Source organism: Hemiscyllium ocellatum, chromosome 49 (assembly GCF_020745735.1).
Source record: "Hemiscyllium ocellatum isolate sHemOce1 chromosome 49, sHemOce1.pat.X.cur, whole genome shotgun sequence".
Classification (NCBI taxonomy): domain Eukaryota; kingdom Metazoa; phylum Chordata; class Chondrichthyes; order Orectolobiformes; family Hemiscylliidae; genus Hemiscyllium; species Hemiscyllium ocellatum.
This window is the reverse complement of record NC_083449.1, coordinates 5,877,034-5,891,153: the sequence shown is the minus strand read 5'-3', so window position 1 is coordinate 5,891,153 and position 14,120 is coordinate 5,877,034. Positions and strand designations below refer to the sequence as shown.

Sequence of the window (14,120 nt, the reverse complement as noted above, 5' to 3'; positions counted from 1 at the left end):
TGAGGTTGATGGAATTCCCGGTCACATTAAATATTGTTCCAACCCTTGTGAATCGCAACAAGTTATCTGCCTTGGTGCTGGGACTGGAAGGATTCAATGGCCAACTCTCTCCTGTCTGAGTAAAGTTGTAATTCCCGCTGGCATTATTTAAGGCTTACCTTTGAAAGTACGGTCCTGTACCTTGACACAATACACACTCTCGAACAAGACCATTCCCAATCGGAACCTCCATTTTATTGACTCTGGGGGTGAGGAAAACCCCAGCAACAGGAACTGGAACAAAACAAGACAAAGAGGAAATAAAAGATTGGATGTTGAAATTGTCTTTCTTTTCGAAGATGTTATGTTCTATGACAGGATAACAACTGACAGAAAGGAGAAATAAAATAACTGAGATTTCACATCATTGCAAAGTTTCCATCTGTTGTAAAATCTACACTTTGAAAGATTTGTGTTCACTATGAAGGGTGAAATGGTACACCATCCAACCACTGCCCTCTTGATGTTCAATGGTATTACCATCACTGTCGCCAACCCCTGCAGTATCAAATCTTGGGGGTTACTATCACTGTCCTCACCCCCACCCCCATCACAATATCAACATCCTGGGAGTTACCGTCACTGTCCATACCCCCACCTCCTGTCAACATCCTGGGGTTACCATCACTGTCCGCACCCGCACCTCCTGTCAACATCCTGGGTTACCGTCAGTGTGCCTATCCCGCACCCCACTTTGAACATCTTCTACGCCAGTTAAAAGCAACCACCTCTCTGTTCTCCAATACCAGACACCCAGTTGTAAGGTCACAGAACGGAAATAGGCCCTTTGGCCCAACTTGTCCATGCTAACTAAGTCTCCAAACAGAACTAGCTGCATTTGCTTGTGTTTGGCCCATATCCGCCAAAACCTTTCCTATCAATGCATCTTTCCAAATGTCTCTTAAAAGGTTGTTATTGTACCCACTTCTACCACTTCCTCTGGGAGCTCATTCCAAAAAACACACTACCCTCTGTGTAATAAAGTTATCCCTCAGGTCGCTTTTAAACCTTTCCCGTCTCACCTTAAACCAATGTCCTCTAGTTTTGGACTCCCTATCCTGGGGTAAAGACCTTGACCATTCACCTTATCCAAGCACCTTTTTCATTCCTGAAGAAGGGCTCATGCCCGAAACGTCGATTCTCCTGCTTCTTGGATGCTGCCTGACCTGCTGCGCTTTTCCAGCAACACATTTTCAGCCCTATTTCTGCAGCAAAAACATATGAAACCTCAAAGACCACTAAATGCGAGTCTAATCTTGGATTGCAAGTGCACATCTAAATCGTTCTTCGACGTGATGAGGATTTCTGCCCCTCACACCCTTGCAGGCAGTGAGTTCTAGATCCCCACCACCTTTTGAGTGAAAATGTTTTCCCTCACATCCCCCTTGAAACCTCCTGCCCCTTACCTTCAATCTATACCCCTCCCCCAGTCATTGATCCCTCCTACTGCTCTAAGGAAAACATCCTGACCCTCGGGAACGGGACATGTTGACACAGTCCGCTCTCCCTCGGCGCTTTTCCTTCCCGCGTGGCCCCGGCGCCATTTTAGCTTCAGGCCCCGCGCGAGATGGCGGTTAACGGCCGCCTCGTGCCCCAAGTGACCGTTAGCAGCTGCTTCAGGGGAAAGACTCTTTAAAGGGACAACCCTTTCAGGAGAGAGAAACAACAGGGCCGGCTCCGGGACTCGCCAAACTCAATAATAATCACAAATACACACACAGACAGAGAGGTGGGAGTGAACAAGAAATTGTGCGGCGGCACATCAAGACCAAAGGCCACTCTCCCGAAGGACGGCTGTCCCGGACTCGAAACGTTGACCCCGCTTTCTCTCTGTCTGTCTCTGGACAGATGCTGCCAGGCCTGAAGCACAAACAAGGTCCCCGGGGGTGAGTCCGAGTTCAGGATCCTATTAAGGTTCGGTTGGTAGATGGATGACAGTGTGGTAGGGTATGCAATGGGATTAGAAGAATAGTGACAGAGACTGTTTCCTAAATGGGGAAAGGTTTCGGAAATCTGAAACACGAAGGGACTTGGGAGTCCGAGTTCAGGATTCTCTTCAGGTTAACAGGCAGGTTCAGTTGGCAGTTGGGAAGGCAAATGTAATGAGTAAAAAGTGAGGTCTGCAGATGCTGGAGATCAGAGCTGAAAATGTGTTGCTGGTTAAAGCACAGCAGGTCAGGCAGCATCCAAGGAACAGGAAATTCGATGTTTCGGGCCAGAGCCATCAGGAACACATTTTCAGCAAGGCAAATGTAATGTCAGCATTCATTTCGAGAGGGTTAGAATACAAGAGCAGGGATGTACTGCCGAGGCTTTATAAGGCTCTGGTCAGACCACATTTGGGACATTGTGAGCAGTTTTGGGCCGCCTATCTCAGGAATGATGTGCTGAACTTGGAGGGGGTCCAGAGGGGGGTTTACAAGAAAAATCCCAGGGATGAAGCACCTCTCATATGAGGAGAGGTTAAGGACTCTGGTTCTTAACTCGATGGAGTTTAGAAAGATGAGAGAGAACCTGATTGAAACTTACAAAATATCGAGAGGCCCATTCATGCATCTGTCTAGATACATCTTTATTGATGCTATCGTCTGGGGAGTGTTTCCGAACAAACAGACCTAGGGGGTGCAGGAAGACAATTCCTTAAATGTGGCATTACAGCTTGACACTGTGGTGAAGCAAGCGTTTGGCATGCTTGCCTTCATTGGTCAGAGCACTGATGACAGGAGTTGGGGCATCATGTTACAGCTGGACAGGATGTTGGTGAGACCATTTTTAGAATATTGTGTATAGTCCTGGTCAACGTGCTGTAGAAAGGATGTCGTTAAGCTGGAAAGGTTATAGAGAAGATTTACAAAGATGTTACCAAGGTTGCAGTTTGAGTTATAAGCAGAACCTTCATTAGCTGGCAGCTTTTCTTCCCTGGAGCGTTGGAGGCTGAGGGGATGACCTTTATAGAGGTTATAAAATCATGAGGGGCACAGAAAAGGTAAATAGGTATATTCTTTTCCCCAATGTAGGGGTTTCCAAAACTAGTGGGCATAGGTTTAAGGTGAGAGTGGAAAGATTAAAAAGGGACCTGAGAGGCAGATTTATCAAACAGAGGACAGTGAATATATTGAATGAGCTGCCAGAGGAAGTGGTAGAGGCAGATACAATCACATGTAAGACACATTTATAAAGGTACATGGATAAGAAACGTACAGAGAAATATGTGCCAAATGCACATAAATGGGACTAGTTGAGTTTGGGCAACCTTGTCAGCATGGGCGAGTTGGGCTGAAGGGCCTGTTTCTGTGCTGCATGACTCTGAAAATGGATGAGAATAACAAACTTTGCCAGAAAGACAATCAGAATGTACAAGAGGAGCTGTGAATATGTGGGGTCATTATACAGACCAATTTGTCTTGGCAAAGCACATGATGGGAACATATCAAAAACTGACTCTGACAAATGTTATTTCTCTATAGTCTTAATACGATGTGGTCATCTTTGCCAAGGTGAGAAGTGGATGCAATTCCGAAATGTCCTTGAACCAATTGACTTGCTCAGCGAGAAAGCAGTGAAGAGTTTGCAAAGGGTTGGGAATCACGTGCAGAGCAGAGCAGGTAAGGAGATCAGATTTCATTCCCTTAAGGACCATCACAGACAGGAACAGGAGGAGGCCATTTGGCCGCTTGAGCCTGCTCATCCATTCAATAGCATTGTGGCTGATGCACCATTCCTCACACACACTTTCCTGCTCTTTACATGTAACTGTCAATTCCCTGACTGATCAAGAATCTATTTATCATGCCCTTAAAGCTACTCCCTGTCCCCACACACAGCTCTCTGTGGCAAGGAGTTCCAACGACATGCAAACCTCAGAAGAAACCCTTCCTCACCTCAATCTTCAATTTTGAACCAGATAATTGTTTGTTCCTGAGAACAGTCATCAACTCCAGATCTGTTTTTGTTTAAAATCACATTCCAAATCTACCACCTGCCACAGCAAAATTCAAATTCACATCTGTAGGGCATACCCTGGGGAGCTGAAAACATAGGATTTTGCTTCCCCATTATTTCAGAAACTGAAAGTGAATCTCATCAAAATTGAGACCAGAATAAATTGCCTCACACCACTGAGCTAAATATTGATGTTGACAGAATCCATACAGTGTGGAAAGAGACCATTCAGCCCATCCAGTCTGTCCCAAGCCAGTGAAGAGGATCCCACTCGGTCCTGACCCTACCCGCTGTAATCCTGCATTAACCATGGCCAGTCCCCCAACCTGCACGTGTCCCACAGCGTGGAAGCAGGCCTTTTGGTCCAATGGCTCCATATATTGACCCTCTGAATAGCAACCAACCCACACCCACCACCCCTCCAATCCCTGTAACACTGCATTTCCCATGACTAATCCTCCTCGCGTGCATAACTCTCACACTATGGGCAACTTAGCAAGGCCAATCCATCTGAACTGCACATCTTTGGACTGTGGGAGGAAACCAAAGCACCCAGAGAAAACCCATACAGAGAAGGGAAAATGTGCAAACTCCCAATAAGCAGTCACCCAGGGCTGGAATTGTTCCTGGAGCCCTGGTGCTGTGAGGCAGCAATGCTAGCCACTGATCCACCTAATGTTTTTGCCACTGGCCATGCCAGGATTGGTTAGCTCTGTTGATTCTATAGTAGGCTTACAATGTACAGGCACATAGACAGCATGCGTTCAATTGCTGCTCTGTTTGAGATTGCTGTGAGTGATCATTCCCTGTGCTTTAGATGTGGTGTCCCTCAGGTTAAACCATAAAACAGTTGTTTGCTTTTACTCCCCCACACCTCTTTCTCCCTCTCTCTAATGAGACAATGGTGACTTTACATTAACCACCTGCTAAAAACATAACTGTGCTGATTAAAAATTAACTGCCCTCTTCACTGCAAAATAACTTGTATATTTCCTCCCTGATGCACTATTGGAGTGAGTTGAAAATAAAAGAGAAGACACTTTACCAACGGTACATATCTAAATGAAGTGGGAGTGGGTGCAAAGGGAGATTTACCAGCATATTGCCTTGGGAGCTGGAGAGTTTCAATGATTGAGAGAGGTTGGACAAACTGGGGTTGTTGTCTTTACAGCAGAGTAGATTGAAAGAAAGGGATGTATAAAATGATGAGGGATGAAGATAGGAGAGGCAGGAAGAAACTTTGTGGAGGTGGGGGAGGGGTATAGATTTAAGGTAAGGGCCAGAAAGTTTTGAAGGGATGTGAGGAAAATCTAATTCACCCAGGGGGTGGTGTGCAATCTGGAAGTTACTACCAGTAAGGGTGGGAGATGCAGAAATTCTCATCACATTGAATGGAGATTTAAATGTGCCCTCATGACGCCAAGGCTATGGAGCCAAGCGCTGGGGAAATGGTGGTTGTTTCTGACCAGCACAGACTCGGTCCTTTTACTGGGCTGCAGACTTCTCGGAAATTATGACTAACTCACTTTGAGATGTGTAAACTATATCCAAGACACCATCTAGAGGGATTTGTTGTCGAAAGAGTGATCCAGCAGTTCAGGCCAATATGCTTTGGAATTTAGAGGAATAAGGGAGATCCAACTGAGGAATATTCGGCGGTAAAGGGGGTGGGATTGACAAAGGAGACAGAGAGGATGTTTCCTCAGGTGTGACAATTTAGAACGAGAGGGTCATTGTTTCAGGAGAAAGGGGTGGAACAGATTAAAACGAGAGATGTTGAGAAATGGCTTCTCTCCAAGGCAGAGGGGGTGAGAATCTCTGGGAATTCACTTCCCAGTATGTGGGTGTGTGTCGGGACATTGAATAAATTGAAGGAGGGTCAGACAGATTGTTAATCAGTGAGGGGTTAAAGGGAGTGAGGCAGGAAACTGCAGTGAGACTGGGATGAGATCAGCCGCAGCTGTAAAGAATGGGGGAAGCAAGGTCCCGTGGGCTCCCTACCCGTATGTTGTGTTGATTGTCTAGCTGCCTGAACAGTCTTTAGTGTGGCTGGCTCATAGCACATGCTCAGAAAGCTCTGAATCTGAGGGCCTAAATTGTGTGATGCATCACAGTCTATTCGGCTTTTAGTAACCAAGATCATAAGATATAGCAGGCATTCGGCCCATCAAGTCTGCTCCGCCATTCCGTCATGGCTGATATGTTTGTTAACCCCATTTTCCTGCCTTCTCTCTGTAACGGTTGATCCTCCTACTGATCAAGAACCTATCTCCATCTTAAAGACATAATGACAGCCCTCTGCAGTAATGAGTTCCACAGATTCCCCACTGTCTGGCTGAAGAAATTCCTCCTTATCTCCTTTCTGAAGGGAGTTCCCTTCACTCTGAGGCTGTGCCTTCGAGTCCTAGTCTCTGCTACTCGTGGAAACATCTTTTCCACGTCCACTCTATCTGGGCCTCTCAGTACTCTCCAAGTTTCAACCAGATTTCACCCTAACCTTTCTAAATGAATCCAGACTTATATTCCTCAACCTCTCCTCATATGACAAGCTCTTCATCCCTGAAATTTTTCTTGTAAATCCTTCTGCAGCCTTACCCCTTTCTCAATACTACTTGTCCTTCCACCGATCATTGTGTCATCAAAGAAACACTCAGAGTAATGAAATAAAACACTCCTCGTGAATGATGCTACACCCAGAACGAATGGCTCCTTGCCCGCAAATACCAAGGCCAGAAGGGGTCATTCTCAAACAATAACCTGTTGTACTGGGGCAATCAACAGATTGATGTCCCAGGATCTAAAATGTAAGAATCCCCTGAAAACAAGATGCAAGGTAAAGCAATCCGTGTAATGTTCCCTCTTTCAATTCACATTGCCCTGTTGTTAATTTAGTTGAGAGAGATGGAACATCTGTATGATTTAGATGGTTGCAAACACTACCGATGATTAATATATTCAAATGTAAGAAGATTCAATAAGCTTGGGCAGACCTTCGCTCCATGCTATAAGCAAGAGAAACACTAGTGATGTTTAAAAGTGGCTGGGTTTTTGAGAGTTAAGATAAACCAAAGAGACTCTCCGCTTTCGCTGAACCATGAAATGTTATAAAGTGTACATATATTCTTTACCAGCCTTTCTTGGTTTTGAGATGGTGCAAACTGAGTACACCAAATTGCTATCTGTTTCAAAGTCATCTATCATCAAAAAACAATAAGCAAAGTGAACCAAAAGGTTAGAGATCAGAATGTTAAAATAACAGCAAACGATGCCTCAAAATTAAATACGGACTGATAATTAAGGTCACAGCCCCAACCCAACAGTAATATAAACCTAAGCTCTTGGCTATATAGCAACATTTTCAAAGCAGTTCACGAGCCAGGTGACTCAATAACATCGAATGTGTATTTTGCATCAACATTCACTACAAAATGTGCACCTGCCCTCCCAGAACAAGCTCACATAGGGAAGGTGGAGGCCTGGGGTAATTTACAACCTTTTTTATTATTAATCACTCATGACACATGGGCATCACCCACTGGACCCTGTGTTTATTGCTCAACTCATCCTTAGTTGCCTACTTGAGAAAGTAGGGATAAGCTGCTTCCTTGAACTGCTGCAGTCCATGCACTGTAGGTAGACACACATTGCCCTGAGGGAGGGAATTCCAGCATTTTGACCCAAGGACACCAGAGGAATAGTGTTATATTTCCAAGTCAGAACACTAAGTGGCCCAAAGTGGAACTTGTAGAGGGTGGGTGTTCCCACATATCTGCTGTGCTTGTCCTTCTAGATGGAAGTGTCATGAGTTTTGAAGGTGTTGCCTGAGGATCTTAGGTGTATTTTCGCAGTACATCTTGGTATTGTTGCTACTGAGTATGGGTAGTAGAGGGAATAGATGCTTGTGGATGTGGTTCCAATTAAGTGGGGACCGCTTTTTCCCTCGAATGAGCTTTTCGAATATTGTTGGAGCTGCAACCATCCAGGCAAGTAGGGAGCATTCCACCACACTTCTGACTTGAGACTGAGATACTTGGAATGGATCAATCAGGGAAGACTCTGACCATATATATCCCTCTAAGGAATAAAGGAATAAAATCATGAAGAATCAATATTGTTCTATCTTCCTCGGATGGATCCCAGAGTGTACCCTACAAATTCCAAGTTCAGTCACACCCATCGCACACAGCCTCCCTCAGATATACGGAAAGCCTTTGACTTTCTGCCGTTTAGTAATAATTCTTAAAATACCCCCCTTTGTTCGGGGATCTCGGTTTGTAAACAAAATGAATAGTTGCCATCCTGTATCCCTGTGCTCTTCACTGAAGAGTACATGGCTTCAGCTCAGCTCAAAACTAAAGGGTCAAAAGAAAAGATGGAAAGTTGTCTTCAACAGCAGTCAGACAGTCCCCAGGTGACAAATAATATCTGTCCCTGCTAAGTTTCTTCAACAATTCCTGTATTTCTTTTCATTTCTGGCATTCATTACCTGAAGAAAGCTAATGGAATGCTGGCCTTTATATCGAGAGGACTGGAGTACAGGGATGCAGAAGAGATGCTGCAGTTATACAAAACCCTGGTAAGATGCCACTTGAAGCTGATCTGGGCACCACACCTGAGGAAGGATAGATTGGCCTGGGAGTACAGCGTGAGTTTACAAGATTGATACCTGGGCTTCAAGGGTTAAGTTGTGAGAAGAGATTACACAAATTAAGCCCATTCTGTCAAGAATTTACAGGGTTTAGGGATGATCTGATCGAAGATATTAACAGGAAAAGGCAGGGTATAGAAATTGAAAGCGTTTCCACTGGTTGGGGATCCTTGAACTAGGGAGGGCATAACTGGAGAATTAGGGTCAGACTGTTCAGGAGAGATGTTAGGAAGTACTACTAAGCACAGAGGCTGGGACAGGTTTGGAACTCTTTTCCACAAACAGCAGGCATTGCTGGATCAGTTAGTTTTAAATCTGAGAAATTTGTTTTTTTTTTTGCTCAACAAAGTTATTAAAGGGGATAGAGGCCACAGGCAAGTCTATGGAGTCAGGACACAGATCTGCCATTGAATGGTGGAACAGGATCAAGGGGCTGAATGGCTTCCTCCTGCTCCTTTTATTCAAATATTCCACATTAATAAATCATGGAATCCCCTTCAGTTACCAAGTGGCAATTCCACATACCAGAGCAATTAGTGATTTCAAATAGAAACGTAAAGTCCTAATATTTTATTTTCACATATTCCAGATTCTCACCATCCTGTGGGTGAAACATTCCTCAAATCGCTCTCGAAACCTCTTACCCTTCACTTTAAAATGATGTCCCCCCTTGATACAGACCCTTCGACTAAGGGAAACAACTAAGTTCTTCATAATAGCATCGTAGAGTCATACAGCAAGGAAACAGACACTTCAGTCCAACTAGTGCATGCCGTCCATAATCTCAAACCTAAACTTGTCCCACTTGTTTGCACTTGGCCCATATCTCTCCAAACCTTTCCTATTTTTGTACTCCTCTAAATGTCTTTTAAACATTGTAACTGTCCTTGTATCCGCCACTTCATCTGGAAGTTAAATCCCCACTTGAGCCACTAGCCATAAAAAAAGTTGCCCATCATTTTGTTTTTAAAAATGTTTTTCCTCTCACCTGAAAAATCTGTCCCCTGGTCTTGAAGTCACTCACCCTTGGGAAAGGACACCTGCCATTCACCTCATCAGTGGCCATGATGATTTTAATAAACATCCATACCCCTCAAACTTCTGTGGTCTGGTTAAAATAGTCCCAGCACATCTGGCCTCTCTTTATAACTCAATCGCTCCATTCCTAATGACATACTGATATATCTTTTCTGAACCATTTCCAGATTAATAATTTCCTTCCTCTAACAGGGCAACCAGAACTGGACACCATACACCAGAACAGGCTTCACCATTTGTCCTGTACAACCACAACATGGTGTCCGAACTCCAACACTCAATGGGCTGAGCAATGAAGGCAAGAGTTCTAAACACCTTCTCAAACACCCTGTTTACCCGTGAGACAAACCCCAAAGAATGATGTACCTGAACCCGTAGGTCTCTCTGCTGTACAACACTACCAATCTTACAGACCTCTATCATGACCCCTCCACCATCAACCTTCTCTGTCGTTGAGGAAACAACCCAGACTTCCTTCCAATGCTTCCAGAGATTTGTTTTTGTTGATCTTCCCAATCAGATGAATACCAGCATGAACGCTGACCAATACGTGATGATGTAGGATCAGCATCTGATAGATTCACATTCACCATTCAATAGGCTTGACCTGATCTCTGCATATTCGAAATTTCTTGCAGGTCTGTCCTCACTCATGCCATCAGCTCGACTTCCCATCATCCCTTGGAATGAAATATTTCCAGACCATTACCCAACCAAGTTCCAATCCCGCTTGTGACAACAAGTTGCTGCTGTTTGTGTGCAAAAATCCCTGGCAACAAGGTCACTGAGCCAAGGCCCCAAGGAATGAACTCCTGGAATTGTCCAGAATCTGGTTCAGAACTTCTATGTTCATAGAATCATAAATTTTTATGGTATGGAAGGAGGCCACTCGTGTCTGTACCAGCTCCTGAAAGAGCTACCCAGCTAGTCCCACTTCCAGCCCTATCTCTGTCGCCCTCTAACATCATCCCTTTCAAATTTATATCCAGCTCTCTTTTCGAACCTCCTATGGGATCCACCTCCACCACTCTCCCAAGCAGCACATTCCAAACCCAACAACTGAAATAAGTTTCTCCTTATCTCACTCTCTCACTGACAATCTTGAAATTCTGACCAGCCAGTTACTAATAGACCAATGAGAGGGAAACAACAACTTGTTTTTCTGTCAGAATTGTTCAAACTTTTAACATCTCAATAAGGTCACCATTTCATCTTCTCTGCTCAAAAGAGAATAAGCTCAATCTCCTGAGCCTTTCCCTGTATCTAAAATCCCTCATCATTGGTATCATTCCCATACATCTCCTTCACGCTGTCTGAAGGGTCTGAACAGCCTTCCTTAAATAAGGTGTCTAGAACAGAACAAAACCAGCCTAGGTAATAGAGTGCCAACTCCCTTTGCCAAATATGTTTCTAAATTCAGCTTCTGTTGCCGGTGACAGTAAGGTGACACTTAAACCTTTGATCTGTTGGGTATTTCTTTATGTCCAATATGATCTACTATTCTCCATTCAATACTGTGCTATCACCGGAATTAATTTCTTTTCTGCCCTCTGCTTTGTGTTGGGGGTGTTGGGTCAGCTCATTTGGCTGGATGGCTGGTTTGAAATGTGAAGAAAGATTGACAGCGTGGGTTTGAATCTCTCACTGGCTGAGGTTACCAGGAAGGACTCTCCTTCTCCATCTCTTCTCCTTGTGTGAGGCATGGTAACCCTCAGATTAAACCACCACCTGTCAGTCATCGCTCTCTCCGACACTCCAGCTGAGGTCCACCAGTATCTTGTACAACTTCAACATCACCCCCTTGTTCTTGGTCTCTCTGCCCCTATTAATAAAGCAGAGGATGCTGTGTGTTTTATTAACTGCTTGCCTCCTGTTATGCCACCCTCACTGATCTGTGGACATATCCCCCAGGCCCCCTCTGCTCCTGCACCTGCTTTAGTTTTTTTTAACCCTCCCGAAATGTATTGTCTTTCTGCTTTTTTCAACCAACGTCATTCGCCAAATTTGTATTGCATTAATTTTGTCTTTACTTTTGTTTGTTCATGAATTAAAATCTATTTTGTTAAATCAAACTTCACTTTCTCCATCCTGGTTATTTTACTACTAACAATATAACTCCACAAGAACGTACAGTCTAGGAATAGGTTGAGTCCAGTTAACCCCTCAGGAACCTGCTCCGCTATCCCATCTCAGCCTCAATTCCACTTTCCTGCAAACACTCCCTTTGACCCATCACTGATTAACAGTCTGTCTCCTTCTCCAATTTATGCAGTGCTCTGGGTGGTGGGGGAGTGATCCCACAACCCCTTCCTCATTTGAGAGAATTCATTCCTCCTTCTCTACGGCTCCTAGAGAAGACTAGGACCCGTGGACACAGCCTTAGAATTAGAGGGGGTCAATTCAGAACAGAAATGCGGAGACATTTCTTCAGCCAGAGAGTGGTGGGCCTGTGGAATTCATTGCCGCAGAGTGCAGTGGAGGCTGGGATGCTAAATGTCTTCAAGGCAGATATTGATAAGTTCTTGATGTCACAAGGAATTAAGGGCTACGGGGAGAATGCTGGAGTTGAAATGCCCATCAGCCATGATTGAATGGTGGAGTGGACTTGATGGGCCGAATGGCCTTACTTCCACTCCTATGTCTTATGGTCTTATGGTTTTCAATCTGCCCAGCTCCTTATCCTGAACCAATAACCTCTCGTTCTAGATTCTCCCACAAGAGCAAACATCCTCTCTTCATCTCCTTTGTCAATACTCCCTTTAGCATCTTCTAGCCCTCAGTTAGTTTTCCTGTCTTCTCCAGAGAAACCACTTAATCTCTCCTCTAAGGCAAAGCCTTCATCGCTGGAAATGATTGGGTGAATCTCTTCTTAACTACCTCTGTCCTCGAGAGATCAAAATTGTACCAGTCTCTTCTCATAAGACTAACCTTGGCAATCAATTCAGTGATTTCCTTTGAACTCCCTCCAACTCCACTACATCCCACCTCAAGGAATAGGACCAAAACTGTCCGCAGTACTCTGGATGTGGAAACCTCAATCCCTTGTACAGTTGCAGCAACAATTACCTACTTACATACTCCATTCCATTCGCAATAAATGTCTTCCTTGTGACCTGCTGTAGCCTTTGCACTGACATTTTGAACTTTCTCTCCTATTCAAATGATAACTTACCTTTTTCAATTCTTCCAACTTCCTATTACTCCACTTTGATAGAACTATGAACTTGAACTCCAAGTTCCCTCTGTTCTACTACACTCCTTAAGGCTTTATGATTCACCATAAAACTCCTACCTTGATTTGTCTTTCCAAAATACAAGACCTCACACACTCTCAAGCTATGCTGACCATTCCATATCAAACCCGATCTTTCCAAATGCATGTAAATCAAACTTTGTAGTGAATGAAACCTTTGAAGAGCTGGTGTGCGTGCTGAAATGAATAGAGATAGAGGAAGCTGATGTGCTGAAAATTTTGTCAAACATTAAGATTGACAAGTCGCCAGGCCCGGACCAGATTTGTCCTCGGCTGCTTTGGGAAATGAGAAATGTAATTGCTTTGCCACTTGCGAAGATCTTTTCATCCTCGCTGTCCATTGGAGTCGTACCTGAGGACTAGAGAGAGGCAAATGTAATTCCTCTCGTCAAGAAAGGAAATGGAGGAATCCCCAGCAACTACAGACCAGTAAGTCTCACGTCTGTTGTCTGCAAGGTGTTAGAAAGGATTCTGAGGGATAGGATTTATGACCATCTAGAAGAGCATGGCTTGATTAAATGCAGTCAACACGGCTTTGTGAGCGGCAGGTCATGCCTCACAAACCTTATCGAGTTCTTTAAGGACGTGACTAGAAAAGTTGATGAGGGTTGAGATGTGGATGTAGTGTATATGGACTTCAGCAAGGCATTTGATAAGGTTCCCCATGGTAGGCTCATTCAGAAGGTCAGGAGGAATGGGATTCAGGGGAACATAGCTGTCTGGATACAGAATTGGCTGGCCAACAGAAGACAGCGAGTGATAGTAGAAGGAAAATATTCTGTCTGGAAGTCTGTGAGTGGAGTTCCACAGGGCTCTGTCCTTGGGCCTCTATTGTTTGTAATTTTTATTAATGACTTGGATGAGGGGATTGAAGGATGGGTCAGCAAGTTTGCAGATGACACAAAGGTTGGAGGTGTTGTTGACAGTATAGAGGGCTGTTGTAGGCTGCAGCAGGACATTTGACAGGATACAGAGATGGGCTGAGAGGTGGCAGATGGGGGTGATGCATTTTGGAAGGTCGAATTTGAAAGCTGAGTACAGGATTCTTGGCAGTGTGGAGGAACAGTGGGATCTTGGGGTGCAAGTACATAGATCCCTTAAAATGGTCACCCAAGTGGACAGGGTTGTTAAGAAAGCATATGGTGTTTTGGCTTTCATTAACAGGGGGATTGAGTTTAAAAGTCGTGAGATCTTTTTGCA

The 14,120-nt window shown here is 44.4% G+C and overlaps 1 long non-coding RNA gene across 1 annotated transcript in view; it reads left to right on the top strand.

Moving 5' to 3' along the window:
• The window catches only part of LOC132837248 (uncharacterized), a 111,172-nt gene that overhangs the window by 37,619 nt on the left and 59,433 nt on the right, over window positions 1-14,120 (top strand). Inside the window, exon 3 of the long non-coding RNA XR_009647465.1 lies at window positions 3,507-3,644. This is a non-coding gene — a long non-coding RNA (uncharacterized LOC132837248). The remainder of the gene's footprint in view (window positions 1-3,506; window positions 3,645-14,120) is intronic.